Source organism: Prinia subflava, chromosome 5 (assembly GCF_021018805.1).
Source record: "Prinia subflava isolate CZ2003 ecotype Zambia chromosome 5, Cam_Psub_1.2, whole genome shotgun sequence".
NCBI classification, from domain to species: domain Eukaryota; kingdom Metazoa; phylum Chordata; class Aves; order Passeriformes; family Cisticolidae; genus Prinia; species Prinia subflava.
Genome location: NC_086251.1, coordinates 51,219,012 through 51,232,680, shown reverse-complemented (window position 1 = coordinate 51,232,680; position 13,669 = coordinate 51,219,012). Strand labels below are relative to the sequence as shown.

Here is a 13,669-nt window from a genome sequence, read left to right as displayed (position 1 = left end):
GCCAATGGGAAGCGGCGGCGCCACCTCCGCCGCCCGCCCAATCCCGGCTCCGTCGGCGGCCGCTGAGCCGCGGCAGGAGGGCGACGAGCTGCCCTGCCCTGGGAGCGGACCAATCGGAACGCTAAAGGGGAAGATTGCGAACCTCACGAACCAATAGAAACTTGAAGGCGGGCCAGCAGGGACTGAATGACAGCCAATGGAGGGCCGCCGTGCCCTTCGCGAGGCCGGCCGTGAAGGATTGGCCGCCACGGGGGCGGAGGGGCGGGGCCTTGCGGCGGGCGGCAGCTCGGCCAATGGCGGCTTGGGGCGCACAGGGGGCGGGGCCGGGCGGAGCCACCGCCTCCCCACCGCGGGCAGCGGCGTCCGGCGCGGGCTCGGGTGCGCCGCTCCCTCGGGCTAGGCAGAGCGGCCGCTGGCGGGAGGTAAGGCGGGGCCTGCCTGGGCCCCCTCCCCTGCCTCAGCCCCTCGCCCCGGCGCGGCACGGGCCCTTCCTCTGAACCCTCGGGGCAGCGTGGGCTCGCCCGCTCCGCCGCCTCCTTCCCCGCAGGAGACGCCGCTCTTTCCGGACAGCCCCTCCCGCCGCCCCGGGGCGCGCTCCGCGGGCCGCGCCGCCCGTGCCTTCCCCCGCGTGGCCGGTGCGGGGCTGCTCCGGGCCTCCTTCCCCTGGGAGCCGCCGCCTCCGTCGCGGCTCGCCCCGGCCTTTCCGTCTCCCGCTGCTCGGTCGGAGGGGCTGGCGCGTTCCCGGCTCCGCCGTGGGTGGGTCGGGTTCGTTCCAGCCCGGCTTACGCGGGTTTCTGGTGAGCGAGGCGGCGGCGCTGGCGTTTTCCTTTGCCCAATCCCCCCTCGAGAGGCTGATGGAAACGAGAGTAAAGCAAATGGCATAAAATTGCTTTTCTCGTGATGTAATTCCTATTTAAAATTATTTTTTTAATTATTTTTTTAATATGTGAGGTTTGAGTACTCCCTACTTCCCGTCGAGCCTCCCATGCCCCCAGCTCTCGGGGTCTGGCTCAGGGCCGTCTCTGCGGGTGTGTGGCTCCTCAGAGCCCTCCTCTGGCTGGAGAAGAGTGCTCTGGTTTCTTTTCTTTCTCACCCCGTCTGCAGCCTGCTTTAGTAAAGGGGTTACATCTTTGGAGGAAAAAAGGAGGGGGGAGTTAAAATTAGAATAAATCTAAAATGTTTATTGACAGGAGTGTTACTCCTGAAACAGCCTTGGTGTTTCAGCCTTCCTCTATTGCTACAAGAGCTCCCCATCCCATGAACCCTTCCTCCTCTTCCTTACCCAGCAACTCTTGAATAGAGTTGGTTGAGCTGAGGCTGTGCTTTGCCTTCAGTTCTTAGGAAATTCCTAAATTTTGAATTTGGCATTTTTTTTACCCTACATTCAGCTGTCAGGACAAGCTCAGTTCTTCCTTTTGGAAGTTATCTCTCACAGTTCAAAGCTGCTCTTGTCCCAAGTGTGGTATCTGCTCTTCTGGATGGACTTGTCCTTGGAGCCTAAGCTTGCTCCTGAGATCAAGCTGAAAGTGAATTGTCTTCGTCCCTTCTAAGAGCATGTAATATAGGCACCTGTCTGTTCAAGTGACAGCTTTGTTCTCTGAAAATTGCTACAATGTTAGCTTAATGTCTCACAAGCGTTTTCTGCTTTCAGTTGTAATCTCATAACTATCAAGTGAAACATAAAGATTTTATAGGTGGATAAACAAATGTGGCATTCTGTATGGCCGCTGTCAAGTTCCTGGTATAAAATAGTACGCCAGTGTACAAATTGTTGGAGGGAAGGACATGATGGGCTCAAAGGCGGGGGTGGCTTCCTGATATTTTTGCTCAATTAAGTAACTTAATATGGTAGAGATTCAAGCATGCTGGCTTGTGCCTTAATAAAGTTTTAGGTTATGTTTAGCAGGGATTGAAGTATATATTGCAGAACAGTCGAAAACACATTCTTGACATTGTGTGCTGAGAAATAGATTTAGGCTACTGGGGGAAGAAATGCCACAAATCGTGAAATCATTTGTATATCACTGTTTCCAGAGATGGCCTGATCTGTTGCTGAAGTCGGATGTGCCTTGAAATAGAGTTCTGATTCCAGTATGGTACAGAAATTAAAAACAGACTGCATTATGCTTGCCTGTATGGAAAAGTATACATCTTGATGATGTTTTCATTGTAATAAATCTATTTAGACCTGTCTACTGCATCCATGTAATGCTTCATCATAGTGGTGCTGGTTACGTAGTGAATTTTGATAAATTGTGTAGTTCTCACCAAGTGAGTATTTCAGTGGTTGCTCTTTGAAAATAAAATAGAGGCACTTTAAGGGTACTGGAGGTCTTAAGGTATCTGTATCTTTTCTAGTAGGCTGTCACAATGCTCAGTGCATGAGACCTCATGGTGCCTGTGTCTTAAGCTTTTGGAAGCCTGGGTGGTTCTGTTAAGTCTGCCCATACTGATGGCTGAGGTCAGGGTGGCTTGCTTTATTCTCAGTTAGGAGTTACATTGTATGAACTGAGGGTCGTATTTTCTAAATTAAGAACATTATTTAGGAACATGCAGATGAAGACTGTACATAAGGATTTTTAATTAATTCTGCTCTAAAGGAATTAGGAAAATGAGGGTTTGTGGGAATCTTCAGGAGGAGCAAAATTCAGGTTAAGAAATAAAATTACAAAAATGGGCTGGCAAATTGGTAGAGTTTATCAGTTTCTTTTCTTCAAAGAGTAAGTATTTTTTCTTTTCTGGTCAAATAGCTGACTGAGGATCTGATTCAAGGGAGAGGCAAGGGAGTTAAGAATTTGTTTCCTTCGAATAGTTAGTCAACTATCTTCCCTAGAAAGATCAGTCAGGTGTTGATAGTAAGAAGCACTCCATCTGCTTAAGAAAGCTTTAATGAGACGTTAAGGGCTATAGGGATAAACCTATAGTAAATAATGTAATAGTTCTGAATTAGCAAGCTGATAAAAGTGAATTAAGAAATACAGACTTTTTTGGAGCTGTTCTGTTGGATATGGACTTTTTTTTTTTTTTTTGCCCTTCAGCATTTTGTGCTACCTTGAAATTAATAATTTCTTACCAGAAGTTTATATTTAATGCATGAGGCAGTCTTGTGCTTAGTATCTAGCTAGGTTCAACTGGATGGGGAGGGAGCTAATGTCAAAATGACAGGACTTCCTTTTTTTAGCAGATTAGTACTATCTCAAGCATTTGAAATCAGAATACTGTCAAGACATGTTTTCTTTGATTCTAATTATAAGAATAAATGTCTTTTGGAATTTGATTCCCAACAATTAGCTAAATTTGTTGTAGTTGGTGTTTTTGTAAGTGTATCAAACAAATATTTAACGAATTTTATTAGCTTCTTTTGATATTATTCTTAGACTGGCTTCTTCCCAGTATCACAGTAGTATTTTTATATATTCTTTCCTCAACCTTACACTGTAATGGGATTAGCAGTTTGTTCTTTGCAGAGTAGATGTATGCAGTGCATACAGCAGTGGTTCAGTCTTTACTCTTTTCCAGATGTTTTAGGCTTGTGCTCATGATTGACAAACCTGTGGTGATACAGCTTTCTATAATCAAGGGAATTATTTGATTCTGACCATCTTGTGGCAGATAACTTGTTAGAGACACTTCAGCTTCCTAGATTTGGCTTTAGATGACTAATAATATTTTTAACTTAGACTGTTATATAAAATATGAGGAAGAACCTTTCGAAACTAAAAGTACAGCAGGAGTTCTTCATTGCTCCATAAAATGGCCCATTAGTGTTGTCTGGCCTTAGTCTTGTATATTTGGAGCTAGGCTTGTGTTTGTAGCAATTAAGAGATGACTTCATGCCCAAGTGTATTTTAATATTGCTTTGCATTTTTGGTCTTGCCCTTCCTCTGCTTTAACCTTCTTTGCTCCCTTTTTCTGTTTTTAGCTGCTCTGCCCTACATTGCCTCTTGCTTGCACCTCTTCTAACAAATGACTATTCCAGTTGCTCCATCTATCCCTGCCCTTCCTTTACCACTTCCATACTATTCAGGTAGTCTGTTATTCCTTTTTCTTTCTTTGAAGTAAGAAAGAATTAGAGCTGTATTCTTTCACTGCTGTTCTGGGTCCTGTGACCAGGCCAGAGCAGCAGACCTGTCTCTACCAGTGTGTCTAACCTGGGCTGAATCATGCAGAGATGTGAATGACTGTGCTTGAGATCAGTTCTATCTCCAGTACTGGTGTTTACAGGCTCTGAAGTTGGCCAGATGTAAGCAATACATAAAACAGAAATAAAGGAAAAGACATGTTTCTGAGAATGTAGCTCCTAATATCCTATTAGGAATCAAAATACAATATAATTTGTAACTTTAGTGATATTGTTTTACTTTTCAGAAGGATTTCTGAGCCTGATGTTAAAGTCTGTTATGTACTGGGGGATGACAGATTAGTTGGCTTATTTTGTTCTTGGGTATATTCCCAATATCTCTGCAGGAGTTGGCTAACCTGTCCTGGAAGTCCCTGCAGCACTGAATGCATGGTTTTCAACTGGTGTTTTAATGTAGGCCAAAATTGTTTTTGTAATTGAAGATAGACTGTAAAGTCTGTCAGTTCTATTCAGTTGCTTTTTTATTGTTTCTGTTAAGAGTGTGATAACCTGCACTGAAAGGAGTGGAGTCAATCTCTGGGGCTCTTGTGTTAGTTGTCTGATTTTAGCCTTTTGCATGCAGATCAGTTTGTAGGTTGTCCTTTTTATATGTTTGTAGGTATTTTAGAATATGATAAATAATGATGGAATCATCTCTATAAAATGAATTTATAGTACAAATGCTGCCTGTATTTCTTAGTTAATCTTGCTTTGTCTTTAGTGCTTTATAGCACTGGTGTCCAAAGTTTTCAAGTAGTGTTTCAGCAGAGTAGGAAGAGGATGTGGTGTGTGGATTTCTGTTTCCATGGAACCTGTATTGCCGGTCCAGAACTTCCCATGTGCTGGGTCTTGCCTGGTGTGCCCATTCTCATGCTAAGCTAAGGGAAGATGAGTTGCTTTGTGGGAAGGGGTTGGTGCCAACCAAACATTAGATGCAGGCTGTTTCCTGCCCTTGACAGGTCCTGTGGGGGTTGTCCTTGTGGCCACAGTTGGAGGTGCTGGGTTATCTTTATTTGATGACAGTTTATAGATGTAGCCACACGATAACTTCAAGAACTGAGAGAAGGAGATTTTGCATTTAAGAACTTTTGTATTGAAATATTTGACTAGTACTTCTGAAAGATCTCATTTTACAGGTTTGCCTCTAGGTAATTCAAGTGAACAGTGTCTTGATGTGTGCAATTATATAATTTGTGGAACTCTATGTCTACTTTGCTCCACTGCTCGAGTCATCAGTGAGGATGATAATCAGTGTTAGTCCCAGTACTAATCCCTGGGGTATGCTGGTGTGACTGACTCCAGCTGAACCTGGTGCCATTCACCACAGCCTCCTCAATGCAGCAGTGCAGCCAGTTTTCAGTCCACCTCACTGTCCACTGCTTTAGTTGGTAGTTCATCAGCTTGTCTGTGTATGTGATGGTAGGTGTTGTTAAAAGCCTTACCAATGCAGAGGTGAGCAGCATCCACTGCTCTCCCATCAAGGTTACTTACTTCAACAGCTTCCCTCCACTCAGCACTGGTGAGGCCACATCTGGAGTGTGGTGTTCAGTTCTGAGCTCCCCAGTGTGAGAGGTGGAGTTACTGAACAGAAGCCACTGGAGAGGCCACTGAGGTGGTTAAGGGACTTTCTTCATATGAAGAAGGGCTGGGAGAGCTGACACTGTTCGGTCTAGAGAAAAGACGGCTCAGCTGGATCTTTCCAGTGTGTGTACAAATACCTGAAGGGAAAGTGCAAAGAAGGCAGATCCAGATTTTTTCAGGGGTGCCCAGTGACAAGAAATACTAGACACAAACTGCAACAGAGGATGTTCTCTCTGAGCATCTGGAAATACTTTTTTACTGTGAAGGTGATTGAGTGCTGTTTGGAGACTGAGTCTCCATTCTTTGAGATATTTAAAAGCTGTCTGGACATGGTCCTGGGCAGCTGGCTCTAGGTGGTACTGCATGAGCAGGGAGGTTGAACAAGTCTCCAGTGGTCCCTTCCAGTTGAGATTTTTTTTTAAAGTTGGTTTAAATGTTTGTGTTCCTGATCCTATTTCACCAAAGATAAGTCTTCCTTACATCAGATCTCAGGGCCTGGAATTCCTGAGGACAAAGCAATTCTTTCCATTGAAGAAGACATGCAGTACCAGTCTTCTTTTCTGCGTCCTTTGTCATCAGATTCCCTGGCCCCATTCAGCATTAGGCTCATACCTTGCCTTGTCTCCTCTTCCTTTAGCTCCTGATGCACTGGTAGAAGCCATTCTTACTGTCCTTCTTTTACTTTGTCCCTTGCCAGATTCAACTCAAATGGGGTTTAACTTTCCTGTCCCCACCCTTGCATGCTCAAACAGTATCTTGATTCCTCCTGAATAGACTGATCATGCTTGCACTTCTTCTATTTATTTGTTTGGGTTTTGTCAGGAGTATCTTGTCCATCAATGCAGACCTGCCACCTTCACTTAACATGCTGTGCATAGGGATGAAGCATTCCTGATCTTGGAAGAAGTGATCATTGAAAGTCTCACCTCTTAACATCTTTATAATGATGGAGTTGCAGCAGAATAGCTTTATTTCCATCCTTCAGTTTTCAATTGCGTACCCTTAGAAGAAGTAAAAGTAGTAGGCTGCTAGAGTGTATTTTGTGAAACCATGAACAGAAATGAGTTAACAAACACCAAGTTACCCTTGTGCATCAAATCTCTAGTTCCAGGCAACTATAAGAGATTTGTTTTAGCATTCAATGTTACTTTTTTCCCGCTACATACAACAGAATATCATTTATCATTTTCAAAAGTAGAAGGTGTTATCATATAGATGCTTTTGTTACATTTTTGATACCCATATAGACCGCTTTTCAGGGTTTGATAAAATGGTTCTGATTTACTGCATTGGTAGTTACTACTCCTTATTCTGGTTTTTAACATTTGTTTTTCCAGACTTTCACTGAGATATGATGAATAGTCAGCAATATGCTCTTCCATTCTTTTGATAGAATGGGACAGAAGTTGATATCAATATTCATAAAGTTGGTTTTCTTACTTCTTCAAAACCAGTGATAAAGTGCTCAGATCTTCCAGTCTTAGCTAATTCCTTGCACCTATTTACAGGTTTATTTATTCATTTTTGTCAATTGAACCCTTGATACAAAAGCATTTCTTTAATGCATCTGCATAGTTACTTTCTTGTTGAATATGTTACTCAGAAATAGCTACTGGCCTGTATATACAAGTCTGTGACCAGTTGTCCAGGGTTTAGTTTTTTTCATAAACAAAACTGACTTTTCAAAGTAGGACTCACAACCTTCTGGGTCTGTCTCCACTGCCTTGTACAGTCTGTGGCATCTGGATGGTCTGTGAGCTTCCAGGTGCATGGTCAGAGCTGCTGGGATTCAGGAAACTGGTGACTGACACATTTCAACAGTCTTACTGTGGAACTCTAACTTCTGTAAGCCAGCAGCCACTCTGACTACTACTGCTCACTTTGGAGGGCAACTGCCTATGTTTGGATATTCCTGGTGTGTGTTGATGTTTGGAGGCTGTCACTGATATCTGTCTATATCTATCTATATATCTGTGTATGTATCTATGATCTTGCAACTGGGTAATCCTTTCTTTGGAAACTGCCTTTTTCAAATGAAGCGGATTTTAGCAGGAAACTGAGCTGTGTATGGATGAATTTCTTTGCCTAAGGAACTTTGTGTGCTGGGATAGTATTTTTAGACTTGCAGAAAGTAGTAAGGGTTGGCTGGTGAAGAAAGAAATGGCTGGTTACTTTGGATGACCACCTACAATGTGTAATCTTCCCCTTTGCTAGGCAGAGTTGCATTGATAGCATATTAATACATTAACTCTACTTAAAATAGAGAAGCATCCATTCCCTCTGGAGTATGCTGCACCTGATTCTGTCAGTCAGGAGCGAGTAAAATGGATGTTGTCAGACCAATTTGAGAAGCTCTGTGTGCTGATACAGTGAGTACACTGATAGAACTGTAAAACTTAGAGCTGCAGAAAATAACTGTTGGGTTTTTCATGTGGTTGTCAGACCTAGATTGTATTTGTTCCCTATTTCTAAAAGCCAGCATTCAAGCAGTTATTTGTTCCCAGCTGATGCTTAGGAACAGTGAGCTCTGTAAGGGCTCATGAAATTACAATTTTTGCATTTGTCAATGCTCTATTTGAAAATAGAATTCCTATTTTCAAGACAATGACAGATAATATTATGATTTCCTTCTGTCACTGTAGGATGCCTGGCTTCTACAACCTGTTTCTCTGGCTTACTGAGTCATTGAATCCATGCCTAAATATAAAAAACTGGCCTGTTGCATTTTGAGTTTGGACATTTAAAAGAAAGAAATGAATAGACTAATACAAAAATTGCTTGCTCTATTCTGTGATGCCTGAGAGTTAGTCTCTAAGTGGTGTGTAGGTATAGTGTAGAGTTTCATATAATGGTATAAATAGCTAAAAACCTTGCAAACTGTACTAAACAGTGGTTGTAGTCTTAAGGCATGTTGTATGCCTAGTTTGAAAATGGGAAGTTAGTGTAATGATGGCAGTTTTATTTGTCATACTGGGATTTTACTGTAGCACTCCAAGACATCAAAATTCTGTGTAACTTTGAGGAATATTTTACCTTCTGTAAAGATAAAGTTGTATCTTTTCCAGAGAACTCTCAAATGGCAGATCATGTTAATAGCAAAAAGCTGGTTTGAGCACATTTCTATAGACTTCTTTCCTGACCTTATAGGACATGTTGGCCTAAGGCCTAGGGCATGAGCAGTCTGGTTTTGGAAAGTGCTGCTGCTCCCAGAGTGCATTTTTCTCTGATGGATAGGGATTCACCAGTGTCACCTGCAGCAAGATATCAGGTGCAGCTTCGCTACAACATCCGTAGTGTTTGTATTCAGTTCTGTCTTTTGTGTCTCTCAGGAAGAATTACTCAGTGTGAGTAGAAGCTGTCTATTTACAAATTTGCCAGACTTGTAGATAATGGTTCTATTTGTTGTAGCAGGAAACTCACCTACAAGGAGTGGGAATCACAACACTGACAGCCAGTCTTGTCTGGAGTCATGCTGCTGGTTTTTTCCCTTGTTTGAGATGTATTCAGCAGGAACAACTTTTCTTTTTGGGCTGGTGGGTGTAAGTATCCTCTTGCAAGAGTTGCGGGTGTGGCTTGTTGGTTGATGCAATGTCCCTTCGTGTCCTGTATGGCCGGAGGGGACACAGGGCTGTGGCTGTGACAGCAGGCCCTGAGGCTGCTGTTTGATTGGATTCTTGCTGCAGCACAGGAAGCCATGCAGATCTCAGATGAGGTGGAAGGTGTGGGGTCTGCAGAGACCTGGGCTGTTGGAAGTCCAGACTGCTGGAATCTGGCACAAGTGGATTATCTTTGCTGGCTGTGCAGGAAGGAGATAGGCCCAGGAAACTAGGAAGGAAGGTACTCAGAAATAAAAACATTGAAATCTAAGGTTGGAGGGGTCAGAGGTAAGACAAGCTCAGGCTTCCTAGAGGTTTGTAAAAAGACTATAGAAATCTTTCCAGCTCTTTATCTGAACATTTTAAAATACTGCTTGTAGGCTCTGGTCAGTCCTACTCTGTGATTCGGTGCATGGCTGGGGGTCAGAGGAATAGGTTGGTGAAATGACAAGAGACGTGCATCAAATTGAGACAGGGTGGGAAAACAGATTCTCAGTAGACATGTTAACAGTTCATTAGTATACTAGAGGCAGTTACCTTGTGAAAACATGCTAATCAATCTTTCTGCCTTAATACAGAGAGGAAGGCTTTGTTCAGGAAGTTACATGGTCTTCCTTGATATTTAGAACTGGAATGGGCAATGTGCTTACTCTGTAATGTGTGTGCTAAAATAAATGTTTAAAATATTTCTGCTTTGGCTTGTGTTGTCACCTGTGAGCATACAAAAAAAAAAAAAAAAAAAAAAAAAAAGGAGTGCTGCCTAGCAGTTCTCTTACCATTCTTGTAAACTGTGAGGATTAACATTCTGAGAAGATGATGGCAGTTTACAGTACCTTATAGTCTGTATACATTTTGTTTATTACTTTATCAAACATCTGAAAGTTCAGGTATGAAGCTAAGTAACACTTAATGCTGCTGTGCCTTTGCTGTTCCTTAGAGCCCAGTAAATGTGTATGTTAAAAGCTTCTTAATTTGAAACCATGGCAGAGTCTGAGTAAACATGGAGAAGACTGTAAGGTCTCAAGTTGCCAACTTTGAATGCCAGAAAGTATGAAGGGATTTGAAAGAATATGCTGCTTCATTTTCAAGGTCTAGACTAAAAAGATCAGAAAACTGTGAGTCTTTCAACCTGAAACTTCTAGACAGCTTCTGGAATAATCAGCATTTTAGCCACTAGCTGGGGAGTGGGCTTAAGGCAAATGGCTTTGGAAGAGTTTCTGACAGTTGTTAAGCCCTCAATTACATCACTTACCAGGCATTCATAGCAGAAACTTCTTAATTTTTTTTTTCAGTGTGCATAGCTCTTAAATGTTGTCAGAAGTTCCTCACCCAACTGTCAAATAGTACTCTTCTGGGATTTAGAATGCAGAGTGCTTGGTCTGCCCCGGGTGGTTTGAGGACACTGAAATTGTATGAATTGAAGTGTAATCATAACTGGGTTTGAGGGCTGTGATCTCTTATATAAGGGTTTGCCAGCAAAAGAAGCAGCTCTGTAATAAATGTATTGGTAAAATGTTTCTTTCAAGCTATTAAGGAGCATCCCCAGAGTATTTCTTATCAATTGCATTGCAGTAAATCTGTGCACTTTATATGGTGGCAACCATTGTACAACCTTGCTATATAACAAAGCACTCAACTCTCCTCGAACTTCACATGGGATGAATATATATGGAATGAATGAGAGTAATGCTCATTCATTATTTCCACAAATGAGCAGTGATAGGTTTATATATATATATATGTGTGTACAATGAGCTGATGTCGCTCTGCACCCAGAGCAGGAAGGCAGCCCAGGTGTTCCCTCTGTGTGGGTAAAAGAGCAGCACATTCTCATGGAGGTGGAGTGCTACTCTGAAATTTTTGCCCCCATGATCCCATATCCACATGATCTGTCAGGTGTCTTTCAGAAGTGTACAAGTGCACACAGTATAATTTAACAGCAAGCCTGTTAACTGACATAACTATTCCCATGTCTTGGAAAGGTTAAGAAGAGGTACATAAATACCCAATGGAATTCTCTATACTAGTCTTTAAATTGTTCACATTAGTTTCTGCTGTGGTTCCTGGCTGCTGCCTGGAAGCCCTGGGAATTCAATAAACACTTTTGGACCATGTTTTGTTTGTTGTGGTCTGATAGTGATCCTAAACTCTCCTGGTCAGGGTGAAGTGCCACCAGTACCACCTCTGACTGCATCTTTAAGGAATTCATCTGCTCCAGAAGCTTGATGGCACAGCTGTGCTTCATACTCTTAGCTAGAAAAAGTGCAGCAGTTACTTTAAAACTGCTTAGAATCCCTTCTTTAAGGACAGAGTATTCCAGGAAGCAACATGAAACTGTAACTCAATTCAGATATTTATAATTTCAAGTACAGTTTAATTGTGCACACTGGGTAGTGTCAATTCAGTGGCCAAATATAGATACTTAAGTGGTTTTTTGTTTCCAACAGTGGTATTGAAACATTCAGCCAATTTATGTTGGTACAAGACATGAATATATAATGAAACTCGTTTTGAGCGCAAGAATTGCATGTGTTGCCACATAGCCTAGAACAAGTCTTAAAGCTTGTGAAACTTGTTTTTTGCTCTGGATATCATCTTTCCTTCCTGCCTTTCCTTAGAGAGATTTGCAAGAGGTTTCTCGTAACTTTGTGTACATATTGCAAGGACTCTGTGGGTAGCAAGTTCCTTTCAATAAGATGTAGGTGATGTATGTGATGTATGGTTACATCAGCACACCTGGCTGTTTGGGGAGCAGCTTCAGCATGAGAATAGTTACATGGGAAGGGTGCAAGAACTATGGGCAGCCTTTATAGGATGTGCTGCCTGTGCCGGGACTGGAGATGTGCTTTGTCAGTGTGATGGCCCTACGTAATTATCCCATTGGAAGGGAGCAGTGTAGGAGGCAATAGTAAATCACACTGGAGTTGCAGGATGTGTAGAAAGCAGAGAGTTGGCAAAGGTGTTAAAGCAAAATCTAAGCTGAACAGAGAGGAGAATTTTTCAGTGCATAGCAATAGTTGTGGGCCCAATTGCTACTAGGTTGCTTGAGGGCTTTCCACTTATGTGGAATTATTGTTGCAATTAACCAGTAGTCCTTGGCATTAAGTGTCTTCAGCTTTAAATCTCTTCCTTTGAGACAATCCAGTTAATTGGAATATATGTTATTGCCTAGTTATGTGTTATTTATGCTACTGACTATAATGCAATTAAAAAAGAACTTAAAAAAATCTACACAGTGATACCCAAGAATTTTTTTTTTTTTTCTATTCAGCCAGGCTCCATTTCTTCTGCCCTAGCTGTTATGTGAAGCAGGTCACAGTTAATATGTAGCGATATGTATCAATACACATCAATCTTTTCTGTGCATTTTAGAGAATTTGAAAAAAAAAGGGGGGATGGTATACACATGGACATTTTTTTTCAGTAACACAAATGGAGGAATGGGTTAAATTTTTATTAGTAGTTCTTACCCCATTTAAAGAGGTGCTGCCTCTTTCTTGGTGGTTGAAATTACTGTGGTTCTTAGTGACCAAGACAGAGCTATGTGAAATGTACATTTTGGGTTAAAAAAAAAAAATTGCCATGGCAATAAATGCTTGGATAGCATCATCCTGAAGTTCTAATTGCATGTGAGGCCTTGCCAAAATTTCAAAGCATGTCAGCTGTCTTGAACAGGGACAGAATGTCTGCTCTTAGCTGTTCACTCTGGAGCAATGTATTGAGTGTTAGTGTTTTGTTGCACCTGTATTAACACAGTATTGCTTAATTTTAACTTGTGCCTTCATAATCATCAGTGAGACTAAATTTTTTACTTTTGTGAAGTAGTCTTACTCAGCAAAATATGGGAAGTGGTGATGGCAGGTCCTAGTTTCTGATCTCATTAGTCATCATTAATATTGAGATTTCCATGAAGACACTTGGTAAATGTGCCAGCATGGCCCAGGAGTTGCTGTCTGAAATGACATGCTGAAGTGATTTTGAGCCTTGCTAGCACATTGCAATGGCAAATAGAACAGGTTGTGTTAAGCCATCACAGGACCTATTTTTGAGAATTGTGGAATATTTAGATCTTTACAAAGCTGTTTAAATACAGCAAAGGTGGCACATAATTACTAGTTTATGTCTTAGCATATGAACACTTTTAGTTGAGCATTGTGTAGTATGTATGTACACAGGACAACAGGTAAAATCAAAGTAACTTTCTAACTATAAGTCTTGTGTAGCTATGACATACTGGCTAATAAATATTTTGGTCCATATTAACATTTCTGTATTTATGATTTTACCACTTGGGGACTTCTCTTATGTGAGCACTGGGAGGCTAGATCTAGACAACAACTAATCTTACTTGTTTTGTAAACTAAACTTTTTC

At 41.9% G+C, this 13,669-nt stretch overlaps 1 protein-coding gene across 1 annotated transcript in view; it reads left to right on the top strand.

Moving 5' to 3' along the window:
- Positions 1-271: 271 nt before the first annotated feature.
- Positions 272-13,669, top strand: part of SETD3 (SET domain containing 3, actin N3(tau)-histidine methyltransferase) — a 62,140-nt gene continuing 48,742 nt past the window's right edge. The window contains exon 1 of the mRNA XM_063399335.1: positions 272-422. The gene's annotated coding sequence lies outside the window, so the exon portion shown is untranslated. The remainder of the gene's footprint in view (positions 423-13,669) is intronic.